This window comes from Propithecus coquereli, unplaced genomic scaffold, assembly GCF_000956105.1.
Source record: "Propithecus coquereli isolate 6110/MARCELLA unplaced genomic scaffold, Pcoq_1.0 Scaffold544, whole genome shotgun sequence".
In the NCBI taxonomy this organism is placed as follows: Eukaryota; Metazoa; Chordata; class Mammalia; order Primates; family Indriidae; genus Propithecus; species Propithecus coquereli.
Window position 1 is genome coordinate 811,844 of NW_012151330.1, and position 17,619 is coordinate 829,462.

The 17,619-nt window shown below is 46.3% G+C and overlaps 1 protein-coding gene across 1 annotated transcript in view; it reads right to left on the reverse strand.

Annotated features, from left to right (window-relative positions):
* The window catches only part of GNB1 (guanine nucleotide binding protein (G protein), beta polypeptide 1), a 108,242-nt gene that overhangs the window by 90,126 nt on the left and 497 nt on the right, over positions 1 to 17,619 (reverse strand). The gene's annotated exons all lie outside the window — the stretch shown is intronic.

A 17,619-nucleotide genomic window follows, 5' to 3' on the forward strand; every position in this document is an offset into this window, starting at 1 on the left:
CTTCCCGAAACTATACATATTCTGAAATCTCCCCGCCCCCTACTTTCTGCACTGTGGTCATCTCTTCATGCCAATTAAGAAGGGTCACCTTAATTTTTTTTTTTTTTTTTTAACAACCGCACCATATTCCATTCTACAAGCCTACCTTGATCTAACCAGTCCTTTCTCTTGGGCATTTGGGTTCATCCAGGCAGTCATACCTACTATGGACACATGCACACCACAAGTATTTAATTAAGACCTACTATGGACACTTTTAGAGGACACATCAGGGAATGAGGCAGACACAGCTCTCGGCCCTCACGTAGTTTATAGCTTAGTAACAATTTTTTGCTTTTATACCAAAAATTCTAGCTAGGGGTTTCAAGCAAAGACTGTTTTTAATCTTTTGCTTTTATAACTAACGTTGTAGTAAGTATTCTCATTTTTTTCCTTTGGATAAATTTCTAAAAATAGACTCGCTGGAACAATTTATTTTGGAAATGCTACTTTTATACTAAGGATATTAACTCTCTTTATTTTATACATTCCTAACATTTTTCACAATTTGCTTGCCTTTGAACTATAGTTCAGAGGTCCCCAAACAGGCATCTTTTGCTGTAGATATATTCTGAATAAACATCATCTTTTCATGGCTTATAGCCTTACTGTCATGCTAAGAAACCCTTTCCCTACCTCAAGCTTATAAAATACTTCTCTAAATTTTTTCTAAGACTTCCATGTTTCAACTTTTACTTTAAATCTTTAATCCACCCAGAACCTATGTGTGCTGTGAGATGTAGTTTTCAACCTTATTTTTTCCAATTGGAATGCCAGTTAATCCAAGACATTACAAACCATCCACTCCCAACTGATTTTAAAATACCACAGTAATCAAACTAAATTCCTATTAATTTACAGGTCAGTACTTTGCTCCACTTACCCATGGTACTTAAAAAAAAAATACCTAACAGACACTTTCCTTATCTTTCTTTTTTTAGAACTGACTCCCCTCAAATATTGACTCTTCCAAATTAAGTGACATCTTTAAAATACTCAAGCATGTGCACACAGGAATACTGTATTCGAGTTCTGTATTCATGTCTATTTATTCAAGTTCCCTTTCATCTCTCCAATAATGCATCTAAGTTTCCTTCCTATGGGTCTTAAAACTGACTTACACATGAGTTTTTCCCTTTATTAAAGGGGGAGATTTTAGGCTCACAACTGGGAAACAAACGGCATGAGTCTATTTCCCTAAGAATTCAAAAACGGTTAATACTCATAAAGAATGTTATTTACAAAAAAGCAAGCTTATAAAGACTAGAGGTTCTGTCAAGCCCACTGCTCCTTTATCTTACCTGACCATTCGTTTTCTCATATATTTGATTCAAAGTAGTGACTTTCATAGTAACATTAAAAGCAAAATTTCACTATAAGGTGATAGAAAGTTTACTTCACACATTCAAGCCAGAGAGCTTAATTACAGGCAGGGATCTCAGCCCCCACGTGGGCATCCCTGTGGGGGGCCAGGTGGCAGGAAAGGGCGGAGCAGCAGCACAGGTGCAGGGAGAGTCCCTGCTTCCTCCTCAGCCAGGCTCATTAACCTCAGCCACATAAACAGTATGGAGGAAGGAGGAGGAGGTGGAAGTAGAGGAACCTCTCTGTCTTGTCACAGTTATTCATCATGCAGCTAGTTCCCCCTTTCTGCCTCTTCTTCCAGATCACCCAGTTACTCTCACACTCCTGCTCACCGCTCCCCCCCAGAATGTCTCTGATTTTGTAATAGGTCAATACGTGCAAAACTTCAGAGCTATTTATCTTCAGTTTATCAAGGAATAGCTATGTTAACACACTTGTATAATGTGGCTTGTAACACTGCTTTGTTGTGTCTTTACATTCAAAAACAAAGACAATCTTTTGTTTTTCAAAAAATCAAATCCCCTTCTCTCTCAATCAAACCCAGCTTTCTTAATCACACTTTGTCTTTTCCAAAACCTAATATTGTGAGTTTAGCAGGCAATTTATGCAGACTGCTATGCATACAAGCGTTGCTGGAAATGCAGTAAGATATTATTGTCTGCTGAGGGCCAACCAGTTCAACCCACCTCTCAGCTATAAAACAAAATTGTATACTAAATTCAAACTGCTGTAACGTGTCTCGTGTCACAGCTAAATTGCTAACTAGAGAGAGCTGCATACTGATTAGGACAAATTTTGAAGCTGTGAAACAGCTGCCGCAAAATGTCATGTGACCATTAACTCAATCCTAAGACCTGGCACCAATGATGAGCCAGGCCTGTGGGAACAAAGACAGATTAGAAACCCTCGAGCCTTCTAAAGGCTTTTAGCCTTCAGTTACCACCCGCCTACTGCCAGCTTGTTTCTACCCACGTCAACTGTGCTTGCTTCTCGCCCTGTGGTCCATGGACCAGCGGCACCAGGGAGCTTGTTAGAAAAGCTGGGCCCCACCCCACTGAGCGAATCAGGATCTGCACTAACAAGATCCCCAGGGCATTCGTGGGCACAGTCAAGCTTTGAGACACACCCAAATAAACACGAGGCTTAGAATCTCCCTACTTAAAAAACAGACCTCTCCATCGTTTCCCACGTCACCCTCCAACTCCTGGGCCCTTTCACTGCCCTCCAGAGCAAACTCTGAAGTAGTGTCTACACGGGCGTCTCCCCCGCAGATCACCCATGTTGCAACTCAACCCAATCTGGCTTTCACCCCCATCGTGTCACCACCTGAAGTCCTTAAATCTGAGGAACCCTTTTCCCACTCCCTCTCCACCTGACCCCTCGCCTGCACAACAGGCAGTCAACACCCACCACTCTGTCCTTCCTGAAGAGTTGCCCCTCCCCACATCTCCTGTGTCTAACCTCTACTGGCTGCGCACCCTGGTGGTGATGGCAACCACTCAGGGGAATTTGAATACTGTGACTTCCAAACTGGGCTCCAGGGCCAACAAATGTATCAGCCAACACCTGCACTTGGCTGTCTTATGTCCATTTGGAGCTTCAGAGGTTCGAAGAGTGGCTCTGGGTCCCCACTGGAGCCAACGAGACCTGCCTCAGCTCAATGCCCAACACTGTCACCCTCTAAGTTCCCAGAGCCTCCTTCCTTTCCCTGGTCCCAGTGCCCACCTGTCAGCAATGGCTGACTACCGCCACTGTCTGTTCCCGTTTCCTCAGCCCTCATCCTCAGCCAAGCTGCCTCACTTCTCACCAATGGTCTCCTTCGAATGACCTCTCTTGCCCCCCGAAATTCACTCTTCATTGAGCAATCTGAACAATCTTTTAAAATTCACATTTTGTCACTCCCTGCTTAAAATCTTCCAATGGCTTTCCACTACATCAAGGAAAAAAAATCCAAACTCTTTTCCACAGTGTGGTAACCACAGATAATGCGAGGTCCACACCAGGGCACTCTGAAAACTGAGACCATCCTGGGCCCAAGCCTCTGGCTCACAAGGCTGTGTGATCCAGGCCTGGCTTCCTCTCCCACCTTCGCTCCCACAGCTCTGCTCCTTGTGCTCTATGCTTCAGCTGCACCAGCACCCTCCTCAGGCCTTCAGCACTGAGACTCCTCACCTACCTGTTTCTTCATCCTTCAGGTGTCTGTCACCTGCTGAGAAAGGCCTTCCCCAATTACTCTAAACCAAGTGCCTTCTCTCTGCCCAGACGCCCACAGCACCTACCATAAGGCCTGAACTTTGCTTCTTCACTAGTTAGTGTCTCCCTCCAGAGAATGAACGATTAGAAGCAACTTTCCAGTACTTAATCATCACCAAGCACAGTGTCTTCCTTAACGTAAGTACTTGGTAAATATCAAACAAACTGAAGTAAATGGATGCCTTTAAAGAGTTTATTTTTGGAATCCATTCCACAGATACCATGATATTAGTATTAACTGGACATCCTAAAGCAGGCAGTTCTAAGGCCACCAGAGAGAAAAGGCTGTAATGGACAAGAAACAGCCACAGTCTCTGCAGTTCCTACTGTCAAGAACCAGAGTCTACCTCCCTACCCTAGAGTCTGGGCTGGGCCTTGTAACTTGCACTGACCAAGAGAATGCAGCACGGATGACACTGTGAGTTCGAAGCACAGCCTCAAGCAGCCCCTCAACCTCTGTTCCTGCCCTGCTGGAACTCAGCCACTACGGGAGGCGGCCTGAGCTAGACTGCAGGAGAGGTCAGGCGCAGGGGAACAGAGGCACCTGCTGAAAGCCCACGTGGGCGAGGCCAGTCGGCAGGCACAGCCCCCAGCCCACCTGCAGAATGAGTGAGAGGTGCATGAGAGAAGCGCTCTGGCAGCTGAGCCCTGCCCGTATCAACAATGCACAGAATGATGAACACTTACTGCTTTAAGTCACTAAGTTCTGGGGCAGTCTGTTATGCAGCAACAGACAACTGATAGAAGGCCACATCAACTTTTTTTAAACTGCAGGACGCATGTCTCAACGTGGGCAATCTTGGGCTGCACGATCCTTTGCTGTTGAGCAGCGCCCCTGTGGCACACCCCAAGGTGTGACAACCACCAATGTCTCCAGACACACACCAGTGGAGACAAAAGAAACCCAAGAGCAGAACACACACCTGCCTCTGGGGGCTTGGTGCTGTCACAAGGAAAGATGGGCCACTCTGTGCCTTCTGCTCACTGACTTCTCATCTAGGTCCTTGGACCCCAAAGGACAGTTCGTGGAGCAGACACTGGCAGTAGCCTCTATCTGTCCATGTGAAAATCACCATAGTTTAAACAGATTTTAACTTTTCAAATTCACATCCTGATCTGAACACTTCCCCACATCGTCCAGATCCCTACTAATGACAACTCAGCTGCTCCACCCAGGACTGCCCGTTGTGGTTGTTACCAGCACACGTGGTTTTTTAAACTAAATTCTATTAAAATTAAACTAGAAAGTCAGTTTATCAGCCACACTAATCTCACACATTTCAAGTGCTCAACACACACAAAGGGCTAGTGGCAGACATACTGGACAGCACAGATGAGAGAACCTTTCCATCACCGAAAAAATTTCTATTGGGCAGGATATAAAATACTGACATTAAAGGCAGAGTAAAAGAGCTTTCTGCTTGAGATGGGGAAAGTTACCGCTTCTAAAAGTGGAGTTTTCTCTCTTCAATACCCACCAGGCACTCAGCATTGGACTCTAATGAGTATTAACACAGAGCCAAAAGGTAGAATTTTAAGTGTTACTGTAATTATGTTAGGTTTTCAAATCAGTATAGGAATGAAGATGCGTAACTACATGTTTTCAAATCAACAAGGAATAGAAGAAGCATTCCTAACATGTTCCCACTGACTTATAGCATTAATCTCAACAATTTTACAAGTTTTTTTTTTTTTTTAAGGTTAGCAGTATCTAAATCTGTGAATACTTAAACTAGAAGAGCTGCTTTTTTTTTTTTTTTTTTTTGAGGCAGAGTCTCACTCTGTCACCTGGGCCAGAGTTGCCCCGGCATTAGCCTAGCTCACAGCAGCCTCAAACTCCTGGGCTCAAGCGATCCTCCTGCCTCAGCCTCCCGAACAGCTGAGATTACAGGCACACACCACCATGTCCAGCTAGTTTTTCTGTATTTTGTAGAGATGAGGTCTCGCTCTTGTTCAGGCTGGTCTTGAACTCCTGAGCTCAAGCGATCCTCCTGCCTGGCCTCCCCGAGTGCTGGGATGACAGGCGTGAGCCACCATGCCGGGCCAAGAGCTGCTATTTTAAAGCTCTTCATTCATAGTTGTAGGAAAAGTCTTAAAGTACAGCATACTACTTAGCATCTTCTTGAACAGGTCAAGTTTTAACTTAAAGAAAATGTGTACTGGCCAGTTCCATATTCTTAAAAAATGTAAGGAGAGCATGCTGGTCACTTACTGATACAAAAAGCATGCTGTAAATGCTTTAAGTGTTTGGATCAGTGTTGGGCACAGAGACTCTCCCTGCAAAAGTTCGCGCCTTTCCCTTCTCATCTCCTCTCCGGGGCAGCTGCCCCACACCAGCAGTAGTTAAGGCCTTCCCAGTAACCCTCCTACCTGTCCTCAGGAAGTCCACCCTTACGTCTTCTCGGTCCTCATTACGTGTTGCACAGGCCCCTACCCCCAAACCTGACTCTGCAGATTCACTTGGGGCACTTCCCCAAAAATCCCTGAGCCCCGGGCTTACAGATGGACCTTTTCAGGGAATGCTGTCAGGCGCAAGCACTAACCCAGCCCACATCAGCAGCCTAACTGGTGTGCCCTCAGCCTCCAGTCTGCTCTGGTCACAACTGTGTAATCACAACTTGTGGTAAGTGCCATGAAGGTGATAACCTTGGTCAACTGATCAGGTCACACAACAAGGATGACCAGGAAAAGCCTCTTTGAGGAGGTGACACTCAAGCTGAGACCTAAAGGTTAGGACCCAGCAGTGAGAACAACGTGAGGACTGGAGACATTAGGTGGACGGGGGTGGATGAGTCTGAATGTCAGGCCAGAGACAGAACTCCGGGAGCCATCAAACGTATCAGTAAAGGCCAGGCACGGTGGCTCACGCCTGTCATCCTAGCTCTCTGGGAGGCCCAGGCGGGCGGATCGTTTGAGCTCAGGAGTTCGAGACCAGCCTGAGCAAAAGCGAGACCCCATCTCTACTAAAAATAGAAAGAAATTGGCCAAACAACTAAAAATAGAAAAATTAGCCGGGCATGGTGGCACGTGCCTATAGTCTCAGCTACTTAGGAGGCTTAGGCAGGAGGATCACTTGAGCCCAGGAGTTTGAGGTTGCTGTGAGCTAGGCTGACGCCACGGCACTCTAGCCCCCCCCCCCAAAAAAAACTGAGTTAGAATATGTTGAAAACAGAAAAATACAACCATTTCAGAGAATGTTCTTACAGAGAACGGAAAGAATGGAAGATGGCCAGAGACTCCTGCAAGTGGTTTTCCCATCCCCTGACTTCATATTTAACCTGAAAAGCCTAATTCTATTCCTGAACTCTGATTCTGTGAAACATCCAGAATCCTTATAAGACATTTACCTTTTCCTATTTAAATTCTTTTATTAGTTTCCCCAGCCTGCAACTGAGACTTCTGTTTACAAGCTTGGCCATGAAGGGAGGGTTAATGACGTGGGAGACAGAGAGCTAGAACACAAGGAGAGAGCCAAAGATGAAGCTTCTGGGCAACTATAACAGATTCAACAGTGTCCCCCTCAAAATGCATATCCACCTGGAACCTGTGGATGTGACCTTATTTGGAAAGGTCTTTGCAGGTGATTAGTTAAGTCAAAATGAGATCATACTGGATTAGGGTGGGCCCCAATCCAATGACTGGTGTCCTAAGGAGAGTAGGGACAGACACACTGAGAAAAGGCTACATGAAGACAGAGGTAGAGACTGCAGCGACGCGGCTACAAGGCAAGGAACAATAAGGATCGCTGGCAACCACCAGAAGCTAGAAGTAATGAAGACCCTCCCCTCATATTTTTATCCTCCAGTCCTTGAGAACTGAGAGAATATATTTGTTTTAAGTCACCCAGTTTATGGATAATTTGTTACAACAGCCACAGGAAACTACTGTTGTAACACTGAAGAGCCTGGCAGAACCCCTGAGGAGCTTAACTCTGAGGACAACCTCAAGGATAGGAATAAAGCACGTGGGGGTGTGGAGAAGCCCCTCGAGGGTGGAGGACAGCACACGGGTACTGGGAGCTAACATTCTGAGGTCTCGCTAGGCTTGATGCTAAGAATTTTATTTGCACCATCTCATTTAATCCTCACGATCCTAAGAGACAAGAAAACTAAGGTAGAGGAGTTAAGTAACTTGCTCAAGACCTCAAATCTAAGAACTGGCAGAACCAAGATACCCAGCACGTGGATATGGCTGAACTACAGGGAAAAGAGATACAATTGATAATGATCAAGAAACTGGCTGGTCCGATGGTAGTGGGTTATCAGAACTTATTAACATTAGTGTCACTAAAGTTGGTATTCAACCCCCCACTGCTAAATTTGACTCGCTTTAAAAAAAAAAAAAAGAAACTAATCATGTTTTTAAAGATGAATGACATTCAGAAATACATATATTACAAAGTAGCAAGATCAGAATTTGTGCTGGGCCATGGTGGCGCTGTAATCCTAGCACGCCAGGAGGCCAAGGTGGGAGGATTGCTTGAGCTCAGGAGTTCGAGACCAGCCTGAGCAACAGCGAGACCATATTTCTAGAAAAAATTAGCCAGGCATGATGGCACCTATAGTCCCAGCTACTCGGGAGGCTGAGGCAGCAGGATTGCTTAAACCCATGAGTTTGAGGCTGCAGTGAGCTATGATGATGCCACTGCACTCAACCCTGGGTGACAGAGCAAGACTGTCTCAAAAAAAAAAACAAAAACAAAAAAACCGAATTTTAAAAAATCTGTATCTATATAAGGAAGGAATCTCTACACACATACATGCATGAATAATACAAAAGACTAAAAGAAATACAATAATCTTTTGTTGTTATTTTCTTTTCTCATAGGAAAATCATGGATTTCCCCTCATTTGCATGTTTCTGATTTTCTACAACAAACATTATTATTATTAAAATGCAAAAGTTAAAAATAAAAGCTGGGACAACAGGAATAAGATCTCCAGGGAATGAGAACAGAACAGATGGTGGAGAAACTGAGGCAGTGGAAACAGACTGCCTGTTTGGGGAGTTTACTTTTAAAAAAAGAAAAATAAGAACAGTGGCTAGAAGAGATACCGAGATTAACCGGTGTTAAGTTATATAAGATTCAGTCACGGTTGAAGGTAGAGTATAAGGAGCCCCTGAAGAGACAAGATAAAATCGTTGGCGAATGTTTTCAAGGGCAAGAATCTTCCCTCCAGCAACACAGAGAGAGGCAGATGCAGACACAGGATTCCCAGACTAACGAGGCACGGGTTCCTGTCAGAAGGCCCACAGCACAATAAGCAAGAGCACAGGTTCCGGAGGCAAGTGACCCAAGACCCGAGTCAGACAGGGTTCCACTGACACCATGGCCAGCGGCCTCATCTCCCTGTTGGTTTAGTCATCTGCGAAATGGAGCTATGAAAAGCACCAACGCTGCTGAGCGCACAGGCTCATACCTGTGGCCCCAGCTACTCAGGAGGCTCACGCAGGAGGATGGCCGGAGCCCAGGAGCTGGAGCCTTGTGGAGGGCTATGATGACACGACTGCACTCCAGCCTGGGCAAGAGTGAGGCCCTGTCTCTTACCACCCTCCCTACCCACCCTCGCACACCCAAACCAGTTCCTGCCACAGAGCTGACCTGAGGCTCGCACAGCAATAACGAGGGTGCCTGGCACATGGTAGGCACCCAAGAAACATGAGCAAATAGCATTAGGGTCACCAACAGGGCAAAACGCAAGTTCGTCGACTACCAAGGGACAGTTGGGTAGGACTGGAAGGCCAAGGTGTGAAGAAATTTATTTCAGTAGGGAAATCTTAAAGCACCTCTCCTAACATGCTTCACACAGAGTCTACGGCAAGTGGGGATTAGCATCAATTCTCCAGGACTCATTTCAATTCCAGGCGCAGCCTTGACTCAAGCTTCTCCTTCTGCCTGGAACCCTCTTTTCCCAGATGTCTGCCTGGTTTGTCCCCTCACCTCCTCCCACGCTCTGCTCCAATGTTTCGACTGCCCTTTTTAATACTGAAACACCAGCAATCCCTACAGCCCTGTCTGCGTCCTCTTCAGCACGTTCCACCATCTCACAGGCGAGCTCCTCTCACCAGGGCAAGCGAGTGTCTCTTACTCACTGCCTCCACCAGCCCCTCCTTGCCACGGGCTCAGGTGGCTCGGGCCCAGGACCACGTTCCTGACGCTCTCCCCGCCCTGTCCTGCAGGCTCCCTCCTCTCAGCACCCCTCGGCCACAGAGGCTCCCCTCACCCCAGCAGCACTCACCGCCCTCAGGAGCCTCCACAACTGAGGGCCTAATGCACTTCTCACTCTCAGCCAAACGAGCCTTCTGACCACTCCCTCTGCTTCTTCCGTGGGCCCCGACACACTCCATGCCGACATCCTCCCGGCTCTGGTCACTCCTTCCGAGCTTCTCTTCCTCTGCTCCTCCCTAACGCTGTCCCCCAAGGCCTCTCTTCTCCAGCCAAACCAGCGAGTCTTCACCTTTGAGGAATCTTCTCCCCAGGAAAAGCCACCACCCTACGAGGCTGCACTTGGGCACAGGGACAGGCCATCAGGACAGGGTGCCCATCTCCAGCTGAGGACCTCTCTGGTCCTCACAGGTGCCCTGAGCCAGGCCCCTGCTGTGCTCCAGCCGGTTAGACTGCCACGCCACGCTCCATGTCAGTGCTGCTCAGACGCCCGCCTTTCAGGGCCCCTTTACATCTCTGACTACTGAAGACCCCAGGGCTTTTGTTTACGAGGGTTACATCTATTGATATTTATTATACTATGTTAGAAATTAAAACAGATGTTTTAAAACATTTATTAAAACATGTGAAAGTAACAAGCCCATTACATGTTACCATAGATAACATTTTTATGAAAAGTAACTATTTTCCAAGAAAAATAATTGGGTAAGAAGCCCTATTTTACCTTTAACATAGCTCTCTACTGTCTGCCCCAACAGCAGAGAGCGGGCTTCCCACACCTGCTTCTGCACTCAGTCTGCTGCATACATGGTTTTAGCTGAAAGCTGTGAGGAAAATTCAGCCTCACAGAGATATGTAGTTGGGAAAGAAAACAGTAATTTTATTGCCTTTTTAAATAAACGTAGATATTCTTCTTTGATACTATACCAAAACTCAACAAGCAGTTTCTTAAAGAGTAGTTCTGATGTGGAATCTGAAACCATGTCAATTAACTTTTCATACTATGACATCGCACTTCACTCTCGTGCTTTGAATAGATCTTTTACCCATTTGCGAGCTTGGAGCATCATGCACACGTCACTTGGAAAATATTAAGTTCACAGAAGAAAAGTCTTTAAATCCTAGGAGGCTGTCAAGCTCATGGTAGCAGAATCAAATATTCCAAAATTTTTGTTAGAAAGCTCAAATTTTATTACTGCCAACAATAGTGTCAGTTATTTTCCTTGAAGTATCTGGTCATTTGGCTCTTTTCTGAGAAAATATACATCTAAATAGACAGTGTTTTCTGTCACCCGTTCTTTCAGCTCCGACACCTGCAGGACCACTTGTCCTGGAGACGGCTATTAGATTCCAGTGCTTCACACGCCCACTTCCCGCTTCGTCACACCGAACGGCGGAAAGGTGGGCTCCCAAGGGTTATGGCTAATAAAATCAGTTTTCATTGCTTCATCAGGGACAGTAGGTTAAACTGGACTTTTCCCACTGTGGGTTCGCGGTGTTGAAGAGTACTGTGAGTACTATGACAAGGACCGCTCTGACTCGTGGGGACCACAGCTCTCAGCTGTGCTAAGGGGCTAGCAGTTTTACCCACCATTGCTTCTGTACCATCAATGAAACCTCAACACAGCAAAAAGTCAGATAATGCCCTAATATGAAAACAGCTGTGAACTAAGGACCCTTGAAATGGTCTCAGGAAACCCCAGGGGTCCACAGATCACACTCTCAGAGCCACTGTTCTAAGTGATCGCTGCTCCCAAGACTTCAGTCACCACCTAAACGCTGGTAGCTCCCACAGGCCTGCCTGCGTCCAGACCTCTGCTCCAGTGCTCCACACTCACAAGTCCAGAAATCACTAACTCAACAAATGCTTGCTGGGCACCGTTTTAGGGCTGGTGACACTGCAGTGAACCTGTGCCTGTCTCCATGGAGCTTGGAGCAAGCAGCAAGATTGACATCAGGCTCTGAAGGCAGAGCAGGGTGAGACGGTGGCGACTGACGAGGAAGGGGTCTGTGAACAGACCTGAGGACCGGCTAACACGTCTAGGAGGAGAGATCTCCACAGAGGGGAGGAGAAAGCGTAAGGACTGCTGTACCCCTAACACAGAGCACAGGAACGCTTCAGACACGCCTCAAACCCAACATCCACAGTCCCCCACCAGCCGCCACTGCCCAGATGTGCGGGACAGAAACGTGTGGTCGTTTACATCTTTCTCCCCACCTCTCCCCTGACATCCAGCCATCAGGTCTCCTCAATCCCCAGCCGCCCAGCCTGGCCCAGACCCCTCCCTCCCACATCAGCTTCCCAAATGATGCCCAACTCACATCCCCTCCCTCCTGCCCTCCCCTGAGCTCAACTGCCAAGTGATGGTCCTCATCAAGCCAATCTCCTGAAAACCCCTCAAAGGCCTCCTGGAGCCCTCGAGACAGAAGTTCAAGTGCTTTACCAAGGCTCCAACCTTTTGGCGTCCACTCAGTCTCCGGATGACGCCTGCTCTTCGATACACGCTTACGAGCACCTGTCACAGACACTGCTCTGGTGCTGGAGACACGCGGCGGGTGAGGGAGACCATCTGGGTGCTGCATGAAAAACACTCATATCATCCACTCAGCCTGCAACACTCTTTCTCCTCCCCTCTACCCTCACCTGCCTGCCAGAAAGACTCCAATTCAGGTCTCAACTTTATGATAAAAACCTCTCAGAAACTGTCACTAAACTCTAAATAGGTCAGGTGTCCCTGGGACCCACTGTCCTCCCCTCTGTACCCACATGTCAGGCTCCCCATTGGAATACAAACTCAGCAAGGTCCTAGACCATGTCCCTTCTACTACAACTTAGAGCCTCAGTTCCCAGTAGAGAAGGTGCTGAGTGAGCATTTCTTAAACAAGTTTCCAGTTACAGTATTTGTGGGAATATATGAAAGTATTTATTATTGTCACTAGTCAGCAAATCAAGGGACACCAACAAATTTTGGCGAAATCCCAAAAAATCCAGCATCATAAAGGGAGCAAAGGAATCCTCTAAAACAAAAACATAAAGTTGGCTGGGCGCGGTGGCTCACGCCTGTAATCCCAGCACTCTGGGAGGCCGAGGCGAGCGGATTGTTTGAGCTCAGGAGTTCAAGACCAGCCTGAGCAAGAGCGAGACCCCATCTCTACTAAAAATAGAAAGAAATTAATCAGACAACTAAAAATATATAGAAAAAATTAGCCGGGCATGGTGGCGCATGCCTGTAGTCCCAGCTACTCGGGAGGCTGAGGCAGAAGGATCACTTGAGTCCAGGAGTTTGAGGTTGCTATGAGCTAGGCTGATGCCATGGCACTCACTCTAGCCCGGGCAAAAGAGTGAGACTCTGTTTCAAAAAAAAAAAAAAAAAAACATAAAGCTTACTAGTTTTCAAAATGAGGTATAGATTCAAAATTATCCTATAAAGAAAGCCTTTCAAGAATAAATAAGAATATGACAAAAGATTTAGTAGAGAGGCAGTAAACAGGTGACAAATCTCTCAATAAGTTGTCTTGTAACTATTCGTTGCCACAGGAAAAGAAATTTTTACAAAGCAAGGCACTCGCAACAGAAACAGCCGACCCTTGCATGGAGCACCGTTCAGAGTGCTCCCCACAAGTTGACTGACTTAATCCTCACCACCACCCTAGGAAGGAGGCTCCACGGTGTTTGTTTCACAGACAAGGAAACAGACACAGAACACCTAACACTGCCAAACCAGCTCCTTAGGCGAGAGAGCTGGGTTCTAACTCAGACAGTGCCAATCCTTTTGGAAACAAGTGAATTTCTCTCCTTCCCTAGAATTTAGGAATTATTTTAAAATTCCTATGACAAATTTTCTGAAACCTACTGTAGACAATTCAACACGCTCATCTAATTAGAAAGTGTCCAGAATGTTTTTAACCTTTATTAACCACAACATTTGAACACGGAGTTAGCTGAGTGTCTGTAATCCACATAGGGAATGTATTTTATAAGTGTCACAGAACCAAGTCAGGAGACAATCACACAGATACACATGAAGACACAATAACCCAAAACAAGAATATATTCCACCAATGCCCTTAGTATTCCAATTCTAACAGGTTAATGAATTAAAGCAAAGTTTTTTCCTTTTGATAAAATGCTAAGCTTGGAGCAACTAATTATTAAATCATAATAATCTTTTACCAACAGCAAAATAGGTTCAACCTAAGAATTACCTTAGATAATTTTGATTTGATCTTTTAAATCAATAAGCTTTTAAAAATGGCTCTTGACCAGGCACAGTGGCTCATGCCTATAATCCTAGCACTCTGGCAGGCCAAGGCAGGAGGACTGCTTGAGGCCAGGAGTTCCAGACCAGCCTGGGCAATAGTGTGACCCCCATCTCTACAAAAAAAAATAGAAAAACTTAGCTGGGCATGGGTGGTGCGAACCTGTAGTCCCAGCTACTCAGGAAGCTGAGGCAGGAGGATCACTTGAGCCCAGGAGTTTGAGGTTGCAGTGAGCTATGATGATGCCACCGCACTCTAGCCCGGGCAACAGAGTAAGACCTTGTCTCAAAAAAATGAAAAGAAAAGAAACAAAATGGCTCTTTCTCAGAATTCTAATTTAAGAAGACAAATAAGGAAATACTTTCACTTAATCTTTGAAAAAAGAAAAGAGAAACCAACACTATTCTATAAAATGGAAAGTTCTTCTACCATTGGAGGCCAGCAGTAATTTCCACTGACTAGCGTGGCACCGTGGGCAGGCACTGCCACAAGAGGGCTAAAGGGTTTAAAAAGCTTTCGGCATTCCACTCATCCACAGGCCAACTCAAACGGATGGTCTGTATTTCTTAAACGAGAGTTCTGGAACAGAGCTCATAGCTTCAAAAAGAAGTGGTGCTCCATTCCTTTTCCAGAACAGTTAATGTGACTTTTCTCTCTCCCCCCCTCCCCCACATACAAACACACTCTCCCCATATATATCTGGGCTACTTTTTCTTTTAATAAACATTGCAGTTTTGTAAATCAGTTCTGATGGTTTCAATTTAATATTTGTTCTTTTATCTCCTCATTCTATGTTCACTAAACCAAACAACTGAACTGCCTACTTCATAATTTCTCCAACCATTCAACAAATGCAAATCTGAAATCAGAATTTAAACCAGAGTTAAAAAATTTCTAAAAATTTTTGTTCCATGTCTTATGAGACTTACACTAAATAGGGGTTTCAAAATGAAATGGCTTGCCATATGGTCAAGCTCAGATTAAAAAAAAAAAACTGAGAATATCTATTACCAATCCACTAACGCTAAAGCCAAAGTCCACAGACAGTAAGATTTTAATCCAATTTAGAGACCAACATGAGCCAGATCTTTTTAGCAGAGAAAAACAATCCAATGATGAAACCATAATGCATGCCAATACTGTACTTCTAGAATGAAATCAGCGTTACGCATTAAAGTAAGTATTACCTACAAAGTCAACTGATGGTAAGTAAGTCCAGAGACACCCTGAAGATTTTTATCCCTTTCTCAAAGTTACTTTTAGCTACAGCTTTTCCATTAAAACCAGTGGACCAAAAGACAGAGAGTAAAACCAACGGAGAGAAATTTTTAGCAAAGCAAAACAACAACACAAAAACAGAACAAAGCTTTGGTATTTTTACAGGATATTACACCACCTCCTTTGAGAAATAAATTAACTCCTCATAAAGTCAGCCATCCATTTCTCAAGTGGCCAACATTAATCTACCTACATGATATAAGCTTTGAAATAAAAAGTTACTAGACATGAAAAAAATTTAAAAAGGTTTTACTCTTTAAAAAAAAACACATTATGCTGTAGCCTTTTTTTGTAACACCCCCCACTGCTATTCTGTAGCCTTTTGAATCTCTTTTGAGATCAGAATTAAATCTGAGAAAATTTACTTCAACCCCAGCCCCCAAAAAACCCAAAATTAACTTGAGGATATCAACAAAAAAATCTTTTTTAAGATATCATTAAAGGGTACTCTGCTTACATCCTGTCTGATGAGATAAACACAGCTGTTATAAATTCATATAGGAATAGCTTTTGTCCAGTAAATGTGCCCACTTAAGTGTCAATTCTGCGTCAAAACTTCACTTTGGAACAATTTCCTCCATAAAAATAATCCTGACCCTGGGCCGCTCGAGATGACCCGGCGGCGCGGTTATTGTGGCGGGCACTGCCAAGCAAGGGTAACTAGGAATGAGCACAGGCATAACCACAAAACTTCACTTTGGTTTTCCAAACTCTCAACCTGTAAGAAAAATTTGTAGCACTTAAAATGACCGTGAAACCAAAAGCACATAATCCTGGGAATCACGGTGGGACACTTGCAGGCCGGCCCCTCCCCAACCCCACCCCAGATTCACAGGCTCAGCCTCTGAACCCTCCCGTTGCAGTCCCTTTCTGGACAGTTCTGATATGAGAAAGTTCTGCCTTATAATAAATCAGGCCAAAAGCTACCACCCAGTTCTGCGGTGCAGAGGCTCCCAGACCTGTCTCCACGTCGGCGGCACCAGCCCCATCCCCAGCCACACACCCAGTGTTAGGAAGCAAAAAAGGAACTGCCTATTCACTTTCTTTTTGCAATATATACCTTCCAGAAGAATCCAGTACAGACTATACCTCAACAGCATGAAAATACCTTACTTTCAAATAAAGGGTTCCTTCTTCCCCCAAAAGACCACAGCTTCAAATCAGAAAATAACTGATGCAGAAACCTTGTCAATAACAACGCTAGCTCTAAAGACCTTATCTAGTATCTAGAGTTCACTGGAAGTTTTCACGAAAGTAACACTTTCATTTATTTGCTAATCATGAAAAATAATCTACATATTTTCTTAATCTCATAAGCAACTGCATAATCACCAAATATTATTTGAGGCTGCGGTCATCGGACAGCAAAACGAAAATACAAAGCAACCACTAATGCTTTCCAAACCCAAACTACAGGGTAAGATTGCTACACGATCTGCCCATAAGCCCAGTATTGTACTTAACAGTAAATGTCCCCCAGCTCCCCTCCCAAAATACAAATTCTTACATCGGTGTTTTCCTCCAGTAAATACATCTCACAACCCTAACTGATGAAGCTGGCACTGTCCCTGCACACTAACCAGGCAATGCACAGGACATAGCACATGTTTAAATACCTTTTGAACCAACTATCGATTCACAAGGAAAAATACAGAAGGCTGTGAAAAAGCCCAGTGCCCCGCCGCACCCCGTGGGATTTTCAGCAGGAGTCCCCACCCCACCCCGCCCCGCGCCCCGCTGCCCTCCGCAAAGCCTGTCGCGGCGGGAGGAAGACTCCGGCCATCGCGCCGCTTCCGCCCCGTGCCCACGTCGGCCGGCGGCGCGGACGGACCCGGCGGCGGGAGCCACAAAGGCAGCGCCATCTTGGTCGGGGCCGCCCGGCCCATTCATTCTCCAGCCGCCGGCACGGCCCGCGCCGCCCCGGGAGCCGCCGATGCGCGGGCCGCAGGCTCGGCCGGGCCCGCAGTGGACAGCGAGGCCACGGCGCGGCCGCCCCCGCGGCCGTCGGAACCGCCGTCCCCTCCCGGCGCTGTCCCCGGGAGCCGCTTTGTCCCCCGCCCCGCGCCACCCGCCCCCCGCGGCCCGACCTGCAGAGTCGCCCGCGGGCGCCTGGAGCGCGGGGGCCCGGCCGCCGACACCGCCCCGCCTGCAGCCCGCGGCCGGCCTTTGTTCTCGCGGCCGCGGCCCGAGCGCCACGTCCGGCTTCCCACGCAGGCGGCGCCGCGCCGCGTCCCTCGGGCCCCCCGCCGGCCCCGCCGCGC